The following is a 10062-nucleotide window of genomic DNA, read 5'->3' as shown; positions in this document are numbered from 1 at the left end:
TTCATGTTGTCGGTTCGATTCTGTATATGAGAACTCTTCATGATCTGTAAATATTTCAATGTCTACAATTCTCTCTTCACTGTATTTTGTCATTATCACCTGCTGCTGTGTTACGTCAATCAGGTTGTTTTTCACTTAATTTGAGACTTAAAATTGTTTTTATTTTTATATGATTAAATGCTGATATCCTTATATGGGTTTCCACAAATGCTCTTGGAAAAAATGTAATAATGCTGGAACAACTGTTACACTTGAATAGCTGCTCTGTACTGGGGGGAAAAACTCAAATTCCTGTTGATGCTGATTTTCCTATAAATATTTGAACTGGCCAAGTTAACTGTTTTGCTGTTGTTGTTGTTGTTGTGGAGCAATCTGATCACAATTGTTCCGTGGTTCGACGGATCATTCTCCTGGCTTGATGTTTATCGTGAGTTGATTCTGAAAGCAGAAAGCAAGGTTCAGTTAAACAATGTTCTGATGGTTTAATAATATAAAAAAAAAGTATATACAGAGGTTAATTTCCTGACATGGGAATAGATAAGCATGGACATCAGCTGATGGGAGTGTAGTTGAGGTTAGGTCACAGGTGAAATTGTGACTTATACAGAGTTTGGTGAGAAAACTCAGTTTTCAATGGAGTGTAGCAGAACCGTTGTCCTCCTTCAGGGTTATATATGAGGGATGATTGGATATTTTATACGGGGGGATTTTGTTTTATGTAACTTAATTTCCTGTACATCATAACCACAAGTGGAGCAGAATCCTGAATATTGCTTTTCTACGACACTTATTGGGTTCTTCTTTTTAATCAAAAAAAAGTGGGCTTCTCCATTATTAGCAATATTAAGTAGCATTTTTCCCAGACAAGTAATAGAGTGAGATAAAGTCTCAATTTAGATTGTCTACCCTTTTCCACCTTCTGTCTTTCTAGCTGTCTGCAAACGAGGAGCTTTTCCTACACTGTGATAGAGATTATATGAATCTGGTGGAAATCATTTTCTAAACAGAAAATGAGACTGATAGTGAATACTGATGAACTGTTTAACTCACCGCCCCCGGCATACATTGTTGTTGTTTGCCAGTGTCTTTTTGATACTAACACTGGGGGGCATCAACGTTGGAAATATGGTTTGATAATCAATACAGCTGTCAACACAGGCCTTGAAGTGCAATTTAGTAATGTATGTTTTATGCATGTGACACCAGTGATTTTATGTTGAGCTCTGAGCGCTTCCAAATATGAGTGACTTAGCCTGCTTATGCTCTCACTACACAGCCTTTGTTGACATTGGCACAGTACCTAGGCACAGTGGTGCTTTGAGCTAAATGCTAATAGCAGCATGCTCACAATGCCATGCTAATGTACACCATCTTAGTATGTTAGCGTGCTAACATTTGCACTAAGTACAGCTGAGGCAGATTTGAATGTCGTTAGTTCTGGAAGACAAATAAAAAATACTTGGTGGCGCTACATGAAAGGTCAGGGCATCACAAAACCCCGTACAAACAGTCAAAGCATTCCATCCAACAACACATACAAATGAGAACGTTTATGTTTTACTTGTACTCCAGAGCAGATTTTAATTATAAAGCTTTGTTTAGTGTGAATTTAGGGTAATCTGTCAATATCATCAGCCACGTGTGCATGACCAACTGGGCAAGGTCCAGAAAACGACAATTAAAACCTGTTTGGATTCTGAACGTCCATGTGATTTTGATTTGAAACATAATTTTGATGTAGAATATGCACCAGATGCAGACTAATGAACATCTATGTTGTAGCAATGCAGACGGATATAGGAACTGCAGAAAAAAAGCAAAGGGCCAGTCTGAGCATTCAAAAGGCATTAAGGCTGAGGTGACCACTCATTGACCCTTTGGCCGAATCCAAACATGAAACCTGGTGCTGTTTTAGGAGCACACATTTTAAAAAGCCACTGAACTACAGCACCTATAATGTAGCTCTCACTTAATGATTACAGATCTCAGTTAAAGAGTAGCAGGCTAATGACTGTCGGGGAGTTGTCATCTGTTGTTAATGGTGGGCTAATAACATAAAAAACTTGATCACAGGACTCTAATGAATGGTGGTTAGGAGAGGTCTGTGGTCATTAGGCTTTAGGTATTACCAGTGTATTACTATTCCAGTCTGCAGATACACTGGGTGTTCCATCAGTGTTATTGGGAATAGCTGTGAAGTGACAGGGAGGGAATTAACTCCATCATCAGCAAACTCTTCAACCTTCATAGCCATGAGGGTAAAACCTGACATGAATACAGAGCAGATCATTTGCTGTCATGCATCCAGATGATATAGCTGGTGTGATGTACAGCTTTAAACTCTGTTCAGAGTCGTTCAACGTAGAGTGACGGGCTTGCTTATCGAAATCAAGCCAAATTAAGAGTCCAAGGGAGGGGGAATAAAAGAAAAAAATACTTTTTTCAACTGCTACATACAGCAATTACAAAAGTCCAATTTTCCTAATTACTGTTATTAGCCGTTTTTGACTAATCTGTGTTTTTCATTATTGTCTCCCTGCTATGGCTAAAATGTTGGTGCTGGAGGCTCCAGGTCCTGGGTTAAAGCCTGGTCCTCCCTTTATGTCATTTATTTCCCCATAATATCCAGAGGCTGTCAAAATCACATGTACCCATATACCATTTCTTGGTACTCTGTGTTAGTGAGTAAGCCCATGCTATCCAGTTGGGAAAGCCCATGCTGTCCCCCTAATGCTTTTCTGGGAATAGACATGTAGCTGCTGTAATTGGTTTTCACTTTGGAAAGGTTTTTGCTCTGGACCTAAAAGCAATACAACACAGGGAGAAAGCCAATCTGGCCGTCTGTTTAATATTGCCCCACCATCAAGTGCAGAAATATATAAAAGCATGAAATATTGATTGCCAGTTTTCCTAGTACTGCCAACACTAATTTGTTGGATTAACTTTGTCGCTGCTCCACAATTGGAGTTAGTTTTCGGCCAGCAGCAGACACATGATGTTTTAAGTGAAATTCACTTATGCTAAATTCGGGAAAAAAAAAATCTTAATTGGTTCAGATTTGTACATGCTGTGCGCTGACCATGTCTCCAATAATCTTGCATCAGTCATAATAACCAGAACACAAACATCCACAGCATGATGTTCAGCTGCTCTGCAGCCGGGCAGTAAAACATGTTCTGCTACTTTACAGCTACTGAATACACCAAATGTCACTATTACTGATAGCACATAATAATGTAAACACAAAGGTGCAGACTAGGGAGATAAAATCCAATGCGCATCATTTTCTGGAAAGTTAGGGACAGAATTGATCTGTTTTGAATAATGCATGCGTAAACAGCTTTTCTTAAAGGCACTCAGAACATTAATGTATCAGCAAACAAATATTTTATATGGAAAGATATGGTGGAGTAATGGGGTCCTGAGCAGAGAAAGAAGTCCCTCTCCCTCTGTGGGTGTAATCTGAGTCTATGTATTGTTGTGATAGATGGTGGCGTACCATGTGGCTGTGGAAAAACCATCATTATTTCACTTATTAGGGTGAGAGCCGTGTGGAGAAGTGAGCACACTGTAGAAGATAATATTGGAAAATAAGTAAAATAGGATTGTGGAAGATCCAGGGCTCAATTCCATGAAAAACTTTCAAAGGCTACAATACACACACTTGGTAATAGGAGACCTTTTCAATCCGGCTCTCTATTTTGATATTTTATCTCCAGTCTGCACCATCTGCTCAGTGCAGCCGAAATGTATGTGGGTGTGAGCACCATGTTTATGAGTGAGGAAGGTATTTTTAAGTGCACGTGTTGATCACTGCTTCGGGCGAGTGTTTTTCTGCTGTGTGCATCGAGAGGGCTTTTTCTTTACTATCCCTTTGTGGTGTAAAAAAACACAGTGTGAGTGGCACTTAGACTGTAAGATTAGCCGTAATGTGACCTTCCCTTCATGAGAAAAGAAATAAAGAAGCATTGTGTAATACATTATGTAAAAAAGCACGAGACCAGATGACGTGTTACTCACTTATTCTTTGGAATTATATTTCCTAAATGAACACATAATCAGTTTATTCGTTTTTAATGTCGGGAAAGTTATGAATTACTATCTTTCTATGCAGTCGTAGTGTGAAAAATATCCACAGCTGTGATACCTCCAGGTGAAATTCCAAGCCGACATACTTTTTCACATCACATCCGGAGCAAAGAAGGAAATCAGTTGACGTAGTGTAAGAGTGCTAATCTCTGTGTAGGGGGGTAGGACCGGTGTTTGTGTACCTGTGGTGTTCGTGTCCCGGAAGTACTAAGCCACACCATAACCCTTCATCTAATCCTAACCAAGTCGTTTTGATGCCTTCACCTTTTGGTGCTTAAACTTAGCTCGTCACCATTTGTTTACCTGAACGTAAATGCTGTGGTCCACTTCCGGTAGCTGATCAACAGCGATAAATAAAAAGATCATCATACAAACCTGTTTTATGGCATTAAATAGAACGTCTTATTTATTAAGATCACCATATGAACCTGTTGATGAGAATACATTGACTTTCACAATAAGGTCTCCCCCCATAAGTAACATCAATATAATTCCATTATTATTAGATTATATTGTTATATTCTAAACCTACACCCTTGCTAGCTGCTCTTTGTGGCTGTTCTTAAAGCGTAATTCCGACGCAAAAGCGTCCCATGGTCTGATCCCTTTTTCTGCATTGATGAACATTAGTAGACTGTTTTTTTTTCGTTGATCAACTCTTAACCGAGAAATTGCGTAGAGACGCTAACAGCGAGAAGTTGCTAACACTGATTAGCTTGGGGCGGTGTGGTGAAAGCATTCAAAATTATTTTTTACCCACTATTATTGCTCAAAATAACAGCAAACCTCTGCAGTAGCATGATAAGAGTCCCTTATAACTGTCCCATAAAACAGTGCAGGAACAACGTAGTTAGTGAACTCGGAGTTTATTAAAAGAGTGTTGTAAAGACTTACCTACTGGCCCCTGTACCAGCTCCTCTCATAGTAAAGTCCATTCAAGTCGATTACCAAAGTCAAACCAAAAGAAACTGTCTCGATGGTTTATTTAATGTATATTAAAGCCGGAAAAGACCATGGGGAGGCTTTTGCGCCGGAATTACACTTTAAAAGAGTACTCGCTGTGTCTCCTCCATCAGCTCCTCTAATATGTTTTGCTTGAGATTAGATCCCACGTACAAAATCTAATATCAGATCAGTTTGACTCTATTTCATTCACCACCATTAGCATATTTGCTAATATATTGCCCAGACAGAACCCCTTGTTGCTAGATATTTATGGTTCAAGGCATCATGGGAAGACATAATGTTTCCCCAGACCTCTTACAGATCATTGGGTTGAGTTGATGCCAGGAAATGGTCTCAGTGTGTAATCGACGAAACAAAAACTCTGAGGGGAATCCAACTGGTGGGAACCCACACTGCTATTTTCTTCTGTCTGGCCACAGCCCAGCGAGGGAGTTGAGGGTTGTTGTTTTGTGCTCGAGGGGGTGAAGAGAAGCTTATTTTTATAGAAGTGAAGCCCTTAATGAAAACCATTTTCGACATATTTATTTTTGTTTATTTTTTAATTTGTGAGAAGGTATTGTTAGTGTAAAAAAAAAGATTCCTACAAGGAAATGCCACAAAGTTTAATATACTTATACAATATAAGTAACACTGCATATAGACACAATCAAAAGCCTGGATATATTGTAAAATACCGTCCACATATTGATAACTTGAGAGAGCCTAAATTGTTTCTCACATGTTGCATTTTCAATCACATACAGATTTAAAAGACAAGAAAGGAACATGTTGTCCCTATGCTGGTGGATTTAAACGATTTAAAGCTGAATTATTACATGGAACAAGGTTAAAAATACACACCGGCACCACCTCAGTAAAACACCTGAAGCACTGAAAAGCTTTACAAACAGTATCATCTACATTTAAGTGTATGAATACATTAAAAAAAAAAAAAACAAGAAAAACAAGTTCCCTTTTTTAGCTCTAAAATCTGAAATGGTGTCAAGAAAGTTTTATTTGCAAAATGAAAGGTAACACTTTAGAATACAGTCTGGTTACAGTGTAAAGGTTTCATATAGGGGACAAAATGATAAATGATACTTGTAACATTGAGATGGACATAATGTATTTTGTTTTCTCTTTAACAGTATTTATTGGAGTGATAGACAGTGCTGTGAAATTATTAAGTAATGATACATAATACCGCACTCTGTATAATTCATTTGAAATTGACTTGAAAAAGGAGTTACAAGAAACTGCTTTAGGTACTCTTTAATTTTAGGAACTCTGTTATTATATATATATATATATATATATATATATATATATATATATATATATATATATATATTCAAAAAATGTAAATTTATTCTGATTTGAAAATGAATTATGCCATAACAAATTTTCTTGTGTCATCATTACTTTTCCTACTTTGTAACCCAGTAATAATATGTACTGTAATGCATACTTACAGTGTTTCTTTACAGCAAAAGTGCAAAAAGTACCCCTTACTCTCTGACCACCTGTCAGTGAATTGATACCCCTGTGCATCCTAAATAATTACACTGTAACATATGGGCTGTAATCTAACACGTGCTGCTGAAAAAGAAAATACTACATTGTTCATGTGCTTTTTATATGGGTTCTTTGAAGGAAAGAAAACACAGCATCTCACCTGCAGACATTCATTCACACTGCCAAAACTGTCTACCGTCAAATATCACAGCGCCTTGATTAGATTTCCATGCACAGGTCTCACATCTCGCTGAAATGGAGGATGAGAGTCTGCTAATGACACGATTTGGTTCCTCCTTTCTTGATGAAGTTGGTATTAATCAGTCATATCAGCTCCAGTGGACACTGTTGCTTCAGGCTGAAAATCCACACTGAACTTAATAGTGAGTAATGACTCATTCAGTTTGAATGATCTTGTTATAGCCCGCTGAGATAAGCTGCTCTGTGGAGGCTTGTCACGTCACGTACATATAGCATACAACATTGAAATGACTAATTTCCATTTGTTTTTATGGTTAGAAAGATGGCTGTCATAAAGAGTGCAAAACAAGCATTGAGCACAGCAGGGCTCGCTCATACGGCATGGCACAATCTGAAAACTGTTAACGTAGCACAACAGCCAAATATACAGTAGAGTGAGGCTTTTACAGGCATACAGTAAGTGAATAGCTTTAGTGTCTGCACTATTTACAACCAAATTTAAAATACAGGCTTTAATCATACTGAGTGCAATGACAATGGTAGTTTTTTTCTTTTCTTATCTACAGTGGCAACCTTTTGTCAGCAGTGTTGGGCATTGGTCACCTTGTACGGCAGCTGAATACTCACGAGATCACAAGAGTCAAGTAATGACTAAAAAATCCATTTTGTCAGACTTCAAGTGAGGCCTTTGTGTCCGAGCCACTTTCTGCATCTTTAAAGGGGACCTATTATACTCTGCACTATACTATATTAAGGTTCAAACCTGTATTTTGTGTCTCGTCTGGAAAATGTTTACATGCTTTAATGTTCAAAAAAACACTTTCTCATACTGCACCAGTATTCACCCTCTGTCTGAGGAGCTTTGTGGCAGCGCCCATCTCTTTAAGACCCTCTCCTGAAAAGTCCAGTCTGCTTTGATTGGTGAGCACTTCCAGGTCACTGCTCCGCTTTCTTCGTCTCTATTACTACAGAAGACTGTCTACAACGAGTATATAGTGGTATTAGAGCTTAAAAAGACTGAAAGTTTTGTCCTGCTCCGAGCAATGGGAGGATGGATGCAGCTGTGTGTCTCTGTACTAGAAAAGACTTTCAGGAAATCGTAGTGTTTTGCTACCTTTGGTTACACAATCAGCTTCAGTGGAGAGAGGTGTGGGGATGGATTATGAGAGCAGTGCCACGTGAGTTGATTGTAGCAGCTGATTCTGGTTGGGCTAATTATACTCTCCCTTTCAGTATTGCTGGATGTTCAGATGACTGTCACACACCACAGACAGCAGGAAGCTGGACATTTTGTTTGCTTGAACTGTGTGAAATGGGACTGTGCAAGAGAGCGAAGCTGGGCAGCTGGAGCCGCACACTGTGAACGTCCGCGGGTTCATGTTGTAAGTGCGTGAGCAGTCCGTTAAGATATTGTAAATAAATTGTCGTTGTTTCGAAATGATCTGTTCCGGCTGTGGTTTGTGCCGAGGCTGACCCTTGGTGGCAACTAGACTTGTTACATTCAGATTTTGGCCAAGTTTATGAACACCCCACATTGCAACATTAGGCTACATCTATGACACTAAGGAAAAACATAATAGGTCTAGCAAGTTTAAATCTACACACACACACACACACACACACACACACACACACACACACACACACACACACACACACACACACACACACACACACACACACACACACACACATACACACACACACACACACACACACATACACACACACATTGTATCTGTATTTGGAAAGTGAGTTGTTGTCGCGTAACAAGGAGTCAGCCTAAAGTTTGTATGTATTGTGAGTGCAATTTATTAACAATTTAACAAGCTAGGTGTAATTTACGACATGTTAATCGTCTGGATTTATGACATACGTACATTAACAATTTTTACCATTACCATTTTCTTTTTATTTCCTAGAGGCTCGTTGCCACCAGCCCCTGCGTCAAGCTAGCCAAGCTAACATGTCGTGGACCAGTTTCGTTCCTGAACGCACATCCCACCATCCAATTTCTGATAAAACAGCAAACAAGCCGACGCTCTAAGGGTCTGCTCACACTGTCCTCCCGGACCACGACCCGGACTTTAGGGTACTTGTCCCCCCTCCCTCTCCCCCCCGCGCCCCAGCCCCGTTTGTACTCACACTACCTGGGCCTCGGCCAATGCTTCTTGCTGTCCATACGCCATCACGCCGTAACACGTCACACGCATTGATCGTGTGTGTGGCTTTGTTTACAAATCTTTCCACAGACCTCGGAGTTTTTGTGCATCTTGTCGACTGTTTTTGAATATTTTCATCCGACCAAATCTGCAGTAAACACTCCACCTCCGCACCACACCAACGTGAACCTTTCACCACCATTGTTGTTGTTGTTAAATGTCCGCGCATGGTCCGCCCTTCTATTTACATGTCCGAACAGGCGCACATAACGCTACTGCCGTAGGGCTCGTGCTCGTGCTCGTTCACGTGCGCACGCTCGTGCTCGTACATGTGCAAACGGCTCCGCTAAAGCCCACCTCTTTCAAGCGGGCCGTGGACGGTCCGCTGGCCGCAGTTGAGCACGGAGCGGGTGCACTCACATGGCTTAAAGGTACTAGACTTTAGCTGAAAAACCGGTTTTGGCCGCGGCCAAAAGGACAGTGTGATCACGCCCTAATTGTCAGAGTAACAGAATGTTACTGGGATTAGAAAATGTCAAGTGTTTACTGAATTTGAAATTGTTAATGTAATCCCAGTTATGTACAATATTTCTAAGCAATGCCCAACACTCTTCTTCAGAGAGAAGATACACATTCAAACACCAGTTTTACATTTGCAGGTCATTTTGCTGTATATAATGCAATAATAATCTTGAAGATTGAGGAAAAGATTGATATTTTGAATACTTTCTTTTGAAGTCTGAAAGAAAAATGACCTCACATTGTTTTGTGTTGGCTTATGTAATATACCGTAATGTGACGTATGTAAATACCATCTACAGTCAAAGTTAGTTTCATTTTAGAGACAGGCTCATTTTCCTGAATTTCAGACTCCACAGGGTTTTCTTATGAAAGTAGGAAACAGAGACTGATCAAAGAGGGAGTAAGCTTTCCCTGCAGCCACAGTGGCTTTATCTTCTCTGGTATAATGAACAGCGCTTATGGGGATCAGTACAGCTGTAGCAACATCCAAGCAACCATACTTACCTACATCAAACAATCCACACACCCACTCATGTCTGGTGGCTCTGTCACTATGGCATTACTTTGAGTTTTAGTGTGACAAAAGTCGCCACAATTAATTTTCATGTCACCATCCACACCTTGCGAG

This window comes from Echiichthys vipera (assembly GCF_963691815.1).
Source record: "Echiichthys vipera genome assembly, chromosome: 8".
NCBI lineage: Eukaryota > Metazoa > Chordata > Actinopteri > Perciformes > Trachinidae > Echiichthys > Echiichthys vipera.
The sequence above is the reverse complement of the archived record's forward strand: the minus strand, read 5'-3'. Positions refer to the sequence as shown.